Below are 10665 nucleotides of genomic sequence, written 5' to 3'. Positions count from 1 at the left end.
TGCCACATTGATTTCTGAGAAGCCCTCTGGCCATCCTTACAAGACAGATGTGTTTGCTCTTCTGTGGGCCCATGCCACTTTCAGCATTTTACTTCCAAACCATAATTCCCATGCATCCATCCTTCTCCGGTCTTCTTCAGCCATTGTCCGGCTTTCCCCTCCTGACTGCTCCGCACCTCTTATTGCTGGTCTCCAGCAATTCCAACTCGTCTCTGCCGAACTCTGGAACCCAGCATCTTCCCAATCGCTGCTTATCCTTGGAGGCCACGCTCAGGTCTAGTTTGCATTCTTCTCTCCGTCTGTTCTTCAGTAGGATCTTCTTTTCCTAGGGATTGCGCGTCTAGCTACCAGCCCAGCAGGCTGGAGGAGAGAGGGGGCTCTTGTTCATGCTGCAATCCGGGCTGAGCACAGTTCCTGGGGGGCACAGTCGTGTTCTCATTGAGAATTTCTCCCGGAGGAACAAGCCTCGGGCTTCAGCAGCAGTGACTCACCAAGACTCCCCCCGTTGACATGCAATCTTGTTCCCGGCCTGTAACTCCAAGTGAGTAGAAAGCCTCGTCTGTTCCTTCACACCTGCTCTGTATCCGGGGGCTATCTGCTCCACTGACCCACTTGCGCTTCGCCAGGCTCATGCCCTATCCGACTCCTGATTTTCTAAACGGAATAGCCCTTTTCTGCCCAGCCCTTCTCCTGCAATGCTCCACAGGACGTCTACAGTAGAGTCTCTCGTGCAGCCAGTGGGTCCCACGGTTTTATGGTCTTCAAGGTGGTTAACTCCTTTGTGTGGGAGGCTGCATGGTTGTTTGTCAAAGCTAGGTGGTAGAAGCTCAATAAACATGTTTTCAGTCAATAGGTACTTTTAAAAAATGTCCAAATCTGATGCTCATGCGTTTTCTTACTCAGGAGATAGTCAAACATTGTCTGGATGACCAATCAGTGGGCTGCCCTTGATAAGGAGTTTTACTGGCTCAGTGTACCTGCAAAGGGGAAGCATTTATGTTGTTATGACAATTTGATACTAAACAAAGCCCCTTAAAGTTACTGCTCTTGGACACTGGTAATTATGAAAATCTGAACAGATCATATGGCAGTTTAATGTAAATAATGTATTTGATTTAAAAAAATTATACAGCACCTTTGCATATTAGTGTCTTAAGCACAGTAGATGTGTTATCCCTGGGTGTGCTTGATACTTACATTATAGGTGAGAATCTAGCACACGAAAAGTTATAAACGTGGTATTCTTTGGCACTCCTGAATTGTCCTAGCCGACACTGACACCTTTTCAAGCCAGAGGAGCGTTTGCTGTGTCGCGGTGGCCTGAGTCACTGGTTAATGAACACTTAGACCATTCTTACATCAGAAAATATTTAAAATAACTGGTGGACTTTCTCATTTTTACTTTAAACCTTCTAGGTAGTGGAGGGAGTGATCCATCTTTGTGCACTGGCAGAGAGCCTCTGGTTTTAACGAACACCCAGCCATCTGACACAATCTGATGAGCGCTCCCTCCGCTGTCTTGCAAAGGCTTGAGATCACACATGGCAGAGAGCAAACAAGAGGACGGGGTGAGCATCTTTCCCTCACCTTGTGGAATTTTCCTCTTCGCACGAAGCTGTTTGTGTTGAAGGCTTTTTAAAAGGCCAGTCCTTAAGGGTTGGAGACCCAATCCAAACTCTGACCACCGAATAAACATTTTACAATCACAGCTTTAAATTTAACGAAGAGACTGCCAGTTCCTCATTCATTCCCCTTACGTCAAACATTTAAGATCAGTACAAAATCAAGAGGCCACAGACTTTTCTTCTTCTGAACTTTATTACAAATACTTTTGTGGAACAACAAAATGGAAACTAATTATTCCACAAGGTTCAGTGAAACAAACCAAACCCTCCCAAGAAATGCACGTGGGCCACTACCCTCACACACCCTCTATTTATGGGGTTGGGGGTCAGGGGAGAGGGAGGGACCCTTCCTTAGTCCATTCAAATGTGAAAATGTTCCCGACTACATTGGCTTTTCGAAGATCCCATTGTTAAATACTTCCTCTGAGACTGCCGCCAAAGGGGAGGATTTCAGCTGAAGCCGAGAAGGCTCACGTGATGCCTCCCCCTACTGCCGGCCGGCCGTCAGGCCTCTCCTTTGGCACACATACAGATCTATTTTCGACAGAGGATGCAGCTTTTTAAGGATGTGAAGGATCTGAAATGAGAACACTGGCCCTCATCAACCCACGTCCTCGATTGGAAGGGAGTCTCCCAAATAGCTCTCTAAAGGAAGCACTGCGCGCAGTCGCCTCTGCAGTGAAGCGACTGTCTCAGAAGTGATGCAAGGGATAGCTGTCGGGCCAAAAGTTCACTGGGGCTTTTAATAATGCAATTTTAGATAAATATTTGCCTACATGCACATACATATTGATTTGTTCTGCTTCAATGGGACTCATCTCGGTGGTAATTTTAAAATATAAACCGTGGGAAACTGCTGTAGTAGTGACTAGCAAAATATAGCAAGCCTTTGCAAGAGTTTCAAGAGTTATTAATTTTGCAAGAGTTATTAATCTAATATGGAAAATGCAGGAAGCTTGGGAAGGGAGGGGGTGAGGGGTACAAAAAAGAAAGAAAAAGAAGTGAAATGCTCCAGTTAGTGAAGCCTGTTGTAACTCAATAGGGCCCTCTGGCAAGCAAGCTTGTTTAGTCGCGGGCCAGCCTCCCTGCCATGCTGCACAATGCTAAGGACACGCTTCATCTGAAGGAGCCGCCAGGGTAAGAGAGCAACCTTTTCTGCCCTAAGTATATTCCTGCCCTAGGTCCATAAATATGATCGATGTGGCAGTCTAGGAATATACACCACCCCTTACATATCTCTGGGCAGATCCAGTGAAGCCCAGAAAAGGGCTCGTGTTAGTTCGGGAACTGATTTGGAAGAGGAGAAATCCGATTATTTGGAAATGTGTTACTGAGTAATATGTCAGAAGTGCCCTTGTGCCTGCAGATGGTTTCCCCCGCTCTCATACAGAGAAGCTAGGACAGCCCCCAGGTTGTATTTTTGAAGCATCGCTCAAGTGATACAAACATAGCCAGGCATAGACTTCCCTTTTTATTAAGCTATGTTTTTATTCTTCAAGGGCATTTTCGTTATCATCTTTCGTGATACTGAAATGACCTTCCTCTCCAAAAGTGAGCACTCTATAAATATGACAAAGAACTGCAGCCTTCAGTATTTATTGCAATTCAATGGGAATAAAAATCCTCACAGCTGACCCACAGAAAACATCGTGACAAAGAAAGAGATGACGGATGTGGTCATGGCTTTCACCATGCCTGGGTCCACCATCAGCGCTCGGGGATGCAGCAGCCGAGAAACCCAGAGAGATATCCCACTGGGCAAGTCTGCCACCCAAGACCTCTTTCACATGCTGAAGGGCAAAGCTGTTGCTTTGAGGTCTGGCCCACGCCATGGTACTTTCAGTGGCCTCCTAGACAAGGCACAGCTGGGCACTGGATAAGGAATACTGAAGAAAAGGTGATGCCTTTGAATCCTGCCGAAGAACATGGAAAGTATTAGGAACTGGCAGAAGAACCAACCAATTTGTCTCGGAAAAGGTTCATCCAGAATGCTCCTTAGAAGTACGAATGGTAAGACTTCCCCTCACGCATTTTGGGCATGTTCTCAGGAGAGGCCAGTACCCAGAGAAGGTCAGAGAAACAGAGGAAGACTGGGCCAGGTGGATGCAACAAGGGCTCAAACATAACACTGTGAGGAGGGCATAGGGCCGCGCAGGCTTTCATTCTGTTGAACATAGAGTAGCTATGGGCTAGACATCCCCGAACAAAACCATACATGGCAATGGTTTTCCGAGGAGGTCGCCAGGACTTATGATTAAGAAGAACAAAATTAAATTAATGCCCATTAAGAAGACAGCCCAAATGTATAAATCATGGACTGGCCACCTATGGCAGGTCCACATGGGAGCCAGGCACACAAAGAAGCGTGAGACTCGGTACCCCCATGAGTTAAAGTTTATTGTGCCAACCTGGCCGATAAACACATGTGGGATTAATTGAAGTGTGGAGGGATAACTGGCTCGATGAGCCTCGCCTCTCTAGTTCTCGGGTCTCTTGCTCTCTGATGGTCAGACCAGGGTGCAGCTGCCTTAGCCAGTTCCTGCTCCAGCTGGCAAGGCTCACTTGTTGCAAGATATTCCCAAGGGGAAGCCGCATGAACCTACCCCAATGCAGCCCTGGGTGCTGGAGCAGCCGGGTGGAGACCCCTGCCAGCGCTGAGATGCTTACACGTTCACTGATTCGACTTTCCTCCTGCAGTCGGTCATAGTCTGGGTTTTGTGAGATGGAGGAGGACTTTGTGGATTGGTTCAGACATATGGGTTAATGTTGGGCTTGTGAGCTTGGGCAGCACTGGATTGGGATGTTTTCTTGATGTGCACTTAACCTTTATATAAAACTCTCTCTTATACATATGAGTTTCTGTGGATTTGTTTCTCTAAAGTATCCAGACTAACACACCCCATATGTCTCTGCACATCTTTGCATACAAATAGGTTTGTTTCCTGTGTGTCTGCTCCATTCCTTGTAGGGTTGTTATGAGTTAAATTGCCATTTCACAAGGATGAGCCTTTTAGCAGTTACAGGGCATGTGTTTTTTTGTTTTAAATGTAGTAGATACGTCAAATGGACAACACATAGCCCTCTCCTGCCCTATGGTAAGTGTTGGGTGAAAAGTACTCAGTGGAGATAAAGGTAAATGTCCTTTTAAACAGGGGGTAAGATAGGACTGAGCAGTTGGAGAGCGGTATGTTATGAAGAATCAGAGTCTCTTAACTCCTGCCCAATGAGAGGGCTGTGTGCAGTTGGGCCCAATCCCACCACCATGTGAGGCAGCAGATCCACAGGGGAGCATAGGCCGTGATGGGGCAGCGCTCGGCTTGCCAGTGGTAGCGGGAGGAGGGGGACCTCCTCGGTGGTACACAGGGAGCAGGGAGCAGCCCGGGCAACCCTGAGCCCTCTGTTTGTTTGTTTTGTACACTAGAGCATCAGTTCCCAAATGGATTTGTCCTACGACCTCCTTTTCGGAAGGGGAAATATATTACTCTGCTCCACCTTGGCTATTACAAAGTGTTGATTAGAGCCTATGACTGCTTCTGCAGGCCCCCCACCCCTCCCAACCACCACGACCACCTCCCAGGAGCATTCCAGTGCATGCAGGGGGGCAGTCTTGTCCTCTTTGGCCACTGTCCTGGGGGAAAGCAAGCCTCGGAGAGAAACCATTGGGGAAGACTAGATGTTGAAGTTGTATTTTAGAATAGTAACAGATTGGGAGACTGAAGGCACTTCAAATTCATATTTAAAAACCTGACTAAGAAGCTCTCATCCTGACCAGTATGGAATAATGACCCATCAGGAGGGAAGGTAACAACCACATTTGAGCCAACAGCCTCAGCCTCAACGCTCAGTGGAGTTTGTCAAGCTCCCCACTTGGTGGGCCGATGGCATGTTAATGCCTGTGTGTAATTTGATAAATTATAACTTTGCTTAGCAAAACTTTTGAGAGAATTATACTAGCATTCCTCATAGCCCTTGCTGAAAGGGCAGCTGTCATATATAAAATAACATCTTATCACGGGAACCTTTGCCCAACAATCTTTTCATCAGAAGGCATGCTATGACCCAGACTTCAGAAGCTCCTGGGCAAAGAATTATCTCTGTGAGCTTTGGAGGCTGTACCTTTTACGGGAGTAGAAAGCCCTGTCTTTCTCCCACAGAGCGGCAGGTGGTTTTGAATTGCTGACCTTGGTTAGTAGACCAATCTATAACACCAGGCCACCAGGGCCCTCAGTTTTATTCTGGAGACCGTTGCCAAAACAGCCTCCCCCCAGAGGCCTGCTGAAAAGCAGACCTCAGAGCTCACATGCCAGTGTGCCTTAGAAGAACCTGGTGCTGAGGGAAAGGACACCCCACCAGCCAGGAGACAAACAATAGCCGCAGGAGAGGACCCTGGTTGAACAGAATATGTAATTCCATTTAACAGCTGCGAAAGCTCATTAAGGACGCTGGCATGAATGACTCTACAGCGGCAGAAAGAAAGAACAACGGATAGCAGCCTATTTACAGATGCAGCGAGAGCAGTCCCTTGTTCCCCAGCTTTCAAGGGAAACAAAACATGTCTGCATAATAACTATCCTATCATCCAAGACTATTTAAAAGTGGAGCTCGTCATAAGCGTAGGGAGAGATGTGCATATTTTAAAAACTCCTACAGTCCCTCCGCAGCGTCAGATGCGGCTGCTTCCAGGTCCCCTGCTGCCTGCTGAGGGGGCCAAGCAGGCAGCAACACACCCAGACAGCCACTCCAGCTTGCTCCTTCTCCTTCCCAACCTGCCTGTCAGCCATGTCCCCGCCACACAGAGCCAGCTCTCCTGTCCACAACAGGGGTGGGGTGGGGGGGGAGGGGGGAATGTCCTCCAAGGCCACAGCTTTTGTAAACCCGTTGGTGCAGACTTGCAGTGATGCTCACTCCGGGCAGAGGGGAACTGACTTCCAGGATTCCCATGACTCCATCAGAATAGAAGCAGACTGCCACATCTTTCTGCCTGGGAGCAGCTGTTGAGTTCAAACCAGCTTTTCAGTAGCAGCTGAGCAAGGAACCATTGTGCCATCAGGGCGCCCGTGACCTTGTGTAACCCTGAAACCCAAAGGCGTGGAACTGAGGCGGACTCTAGGGCCGCTCTCTAGGGTTTATAAGTCTGAAACACCTGCATGAGCAGCAAGCCCGGGGTTTTCCCCAGAGGGGGCTGGTGGGTTCCCCCCCGCCCCCCCTGCTGACCATGCTGAGAGCCAACCAACACCCATCCCACAGCACTGCCAGGGATACTGGCTCTTCCACAATGTTTTGACCTTGAATGGATTGTTTTGTCCTTAACATTTTATTGTTGCAGGTGACAGTTTACACAGCAAGGACCATTCCCAATCAGCAATCCATACCGAGCTTGCATCCTGGCACGCATTGCTGTCCCCAGGACATGTCAGCCTGCTCCTCATTGACCCTGTTTCATTTCCGTACCGCCAGTCCCTGCTCCTCCAGTCTCCCCGTCTTTGCTTCTGGTCAGAGGTTGCCAGGTGGCATCACCTGGTTAACTGTTATAGGAGCCCATTCCTCAGGGGTGTTACTGCTCAATTTATAGGCCGACCTATAATTTGGTTGAAAGATGACCTCCAGGGTTGGCTTCAATTGCAGGATAAAAAAGGGGTCTTGGGGTGATAATTTGGGGTTCTTTCCATTTCTGTTTCTGTTCTTTTTGTGAACTTGGGTTGTTCTGTACTTTTCCTCCTTTTAGCCACGATCTTCTGTTGTGTTGTGTCGTGTCCTGGTCCGAGTACTACTGGTCTCAGGGTAGAGGCAGCTGTGGTTTGTGCAGGCTTCTGTTTCCCTGAGTCTGCTATCCTTCATTCCCCCTTGGTTCCAGAAGGGAGGCCAATGGTTGTACCTTAGATGGACACTCACGAGTTCTTACTACCCCATGTTACTCACCAAACTAGGATACAAAACATTATGTTTCTGTTATGTCATTAACCTGGATGTTCTCTGAAACGATGGTCTTTAGTCTTCAAAACCAGTAATTCAGTCCCATGAGGTGTGTGGATATATGTATGGCATTTCTGTAACTGTGCTCTCTATGTACTCTATTAAATATATGGACACAACATAGACATATGTATACACATAAATCTCCACTATACCTTAATATACTTGTGCATATGCTCCCATATCCCTTCCCACACCTGTATAGCACTCATATCTGCCTATATAACCATTCACAAGTTTTCAGTTATTACAGTTGCTGTTAAATTTTGTTATAATTTACCATAACCGAAACCTACTGCTCTCCAGTGGATTCTGACTTGTAGATGTTCAGGGCTGTAAGTCTTGGTGCTGCTGGTGAGCTTGAACTGGTGACCATGCAGTGAGCAGGGCAATTCTTATTTGGTAGCATTACCAGGGATCTACCATTTACCCTAAATGTTTATTCCTGTATGTATCTCTGTCCATTACCTTGGCCATACTGTGCTACCTGCCCTTTCACCAAAATTAACCTGTCTACTATCTAATGATTTTGTCCCTCTTTCTCCTCCCTAGCCCTGTTCATCATCGTAGAACATTGTTCTCTGTATGTAAACCTATTCTTGACTTTTGATAAAATCACATCCATATGGTATCTGTCCTTTCATGAATGACTTATCTCACTTAGCATAAAGCCCTCCAGGTTCACCTATGTTATGCTTTCTGGACTCATCATTATTCTTGGTTGTTACAAAGTATTTCATTATATATAAGTACCACATTGTGTTTATTTATTAATCCACTGATGGCTTTTTTTGTTACTGTGAATATTACAATGAACAGAACATGGATGTGCATGTCTATTCATGTCATTGCTCTTATTTCTCTAGGATATATACTCGAGTCAAATTGCTGGATCACATGGTATTTGTATCTAGCTTTTAAAGTATCAGACCAGTTTTCATCAGAGTTGACCAGTTTTGGAGTCCCGGTGGCATAAAGGTTATGAGTTCGCTACTAACTGCAAGGTTGACAACTGGAAACTACCAGCTGCTCATAAGGAAAGATGGGGTTTGCTACTCCCATAAAAAATTAGTCTTAGAAAATCACAGGGGCAGTTCTACCCAATCGAGGGTCACTATGTGTCAGAATCAACTCCCTGGCAGAGTTGGTTTTGGCTGACCAATCTTACAATCCCACCAGCATTGTATGAGAGTTCTAATCTCCCAAGAACCTTGTCAAATTTATTGTTTTCTATTTCATTGGAAAGTGACATTTTGCAGGATAGCTCTCATTGTAGTTTGGGCTCTAATGGTTAATGGTGTAAACATCTCTTCAGGCGTCAGTGGTCTGTATTATTTCCTGTATTTTTTGACTGGATTGTCTGTTTTTGTTATTGAAGTTTCCTATTTAGCTCAGAAATTAGACCTCTTACAGGTAGATCAGGGCCAAGTGTTTTTCCCGTGTGTAGGTTCCCATCTTATTCTTTAGGTAAGTTCTTCTAATGAGCATGTTTAATTTTTATTAGATTCCAGTTAATCTGTTAATCTTCTGCAAATTGTGTATTTTCGGTTGTTTGATCATGTATTTGTCATCTGCATGTTTCTCGGGCCTTTGCTGTACAGAGATGGCATGCTGTGTCTCAAGCTGCCATTCTGAGCTCTCGCTCTCCTGGGTTGGTTCTTCCATGACCTTTAGCACATTTTAATCCTTACCTTAGGTTGCGTGCTACTTACCCTTCAACAAGTCGCTTCGTCTTTCTGTGCCTCATCAATGTGATAACAAATATCTGAGAAACAAAGAGGTGACCTATTGCTATTGTGGCTGGGTTTGGGGACATTTTTAGCCACTGGGCTCAGTGAACGAACACAGACATGTTCTTTCTCCAATTTGGACAGACTTGAGGATATTCTTCTTCCTAAGCGGTAAGGTATCTCTGGAGCTAGTGCCCTATTTTACCCATCTTTTTGGTTACTCTCTCTTCTTCATGCTTTCATGGATTGAAATGTCTAACACAGGCTCTAAATCAGAGGACTATAAAATAAGTGACTCCCTGGTCCAGCCTAGTTAATTAGAGTTCTACGTCGTGGTTGGAGGGGGTGCCCTACTTAGTAATAAGGCATTGTTTTGTTGGCTTGTCTTCTTCTAAGGATGCATTTCCCTCAGGGTCTTCTCTGGGAGAAGTGGCTGGTCCCAGGTGAAATTTAGGAAATTCTGGGTCTCTAGTCCACACAACACCATCTCATTCCACCATTATTCTTAATAAAAACTATAAGGATAAAACATTTTCACTTTGTACACTAAAACTCATAATCACTATTAATCACTCAAATGTTTATTGGTGTGAATTGATATCTTCTTGTTATTTTACCCACATTTTGGAAGGGCAACTACGATGGAGGTCCTGTCATTTTATGTAAATGAAATGCAAAATTTAAAGAGCACTTACTTATGACACACTAATGTGATGTCTATCAGAAAGACAGAAACTAGTTACTGTGACTTTCAGGGTCTCTTATTGCCTGACCTTCACTACCTCTCTGACCTACTGTTGTTCATGCTATGCGAGATTACTCTAGAATTTTGCACCATCCAACCTCCGGTCACCTGCACTTGCAGTTCTGTCAAGAATCCTTTCCCTAGAATCTAGGGCCTAGATTACCACATGGTAGGCTGCTTCTCAGTGGCCTGATTCAAGTAGGAAGCAGGAGCCCACATCCTGGAGAAGAAATAAGAAAAAGACTTGCCCTGAGAAAATGATAGGTAGGTGGAGACATGGATGTTTACATGTGCAGGCACATTCGTATGTACCTGGGAGCCCATTTCTATGGAGTCTGACTCCATATTGGGACACAGTAAAAGAGTTCCTATGGATTTCCTGGACTGTATATCTGTATATCTATCTATCTATCTATCTATCTATCTATCTATCTATCTATCTATCTATCTATATATATATATATATAAATAAAACTTACATTACCAAAACCGGTTACCAAAACCAAACCAAATTAATTGCCATCGCGTCTGCTCTCACAGCAACCCTATGTAGGACTTCCAAGGCTATGAATCCTTATGGGAGCAGATAGCC

Source organism: Tenrec ecaudatus, chromosome 7, assembly GCF_050624435.1.
Source record: "Tenrec ecaudatus isolate mTenEca1 chromosome 7, mTenEca1.hap1, whole genome shotgun sequence".
Taxonomy (NCBI): domain Eukaryota; kingdom Metazoa; phylum Chordata; class Mammalia; order Afrosoricida; family Tenrecidae; genus Tenrec; species Tenrec ecaudatus.
The sequence above is the reverse complement of the archived record's forward strand: the minus strand, read 5'-3'. Positions refer to the sequence as shown.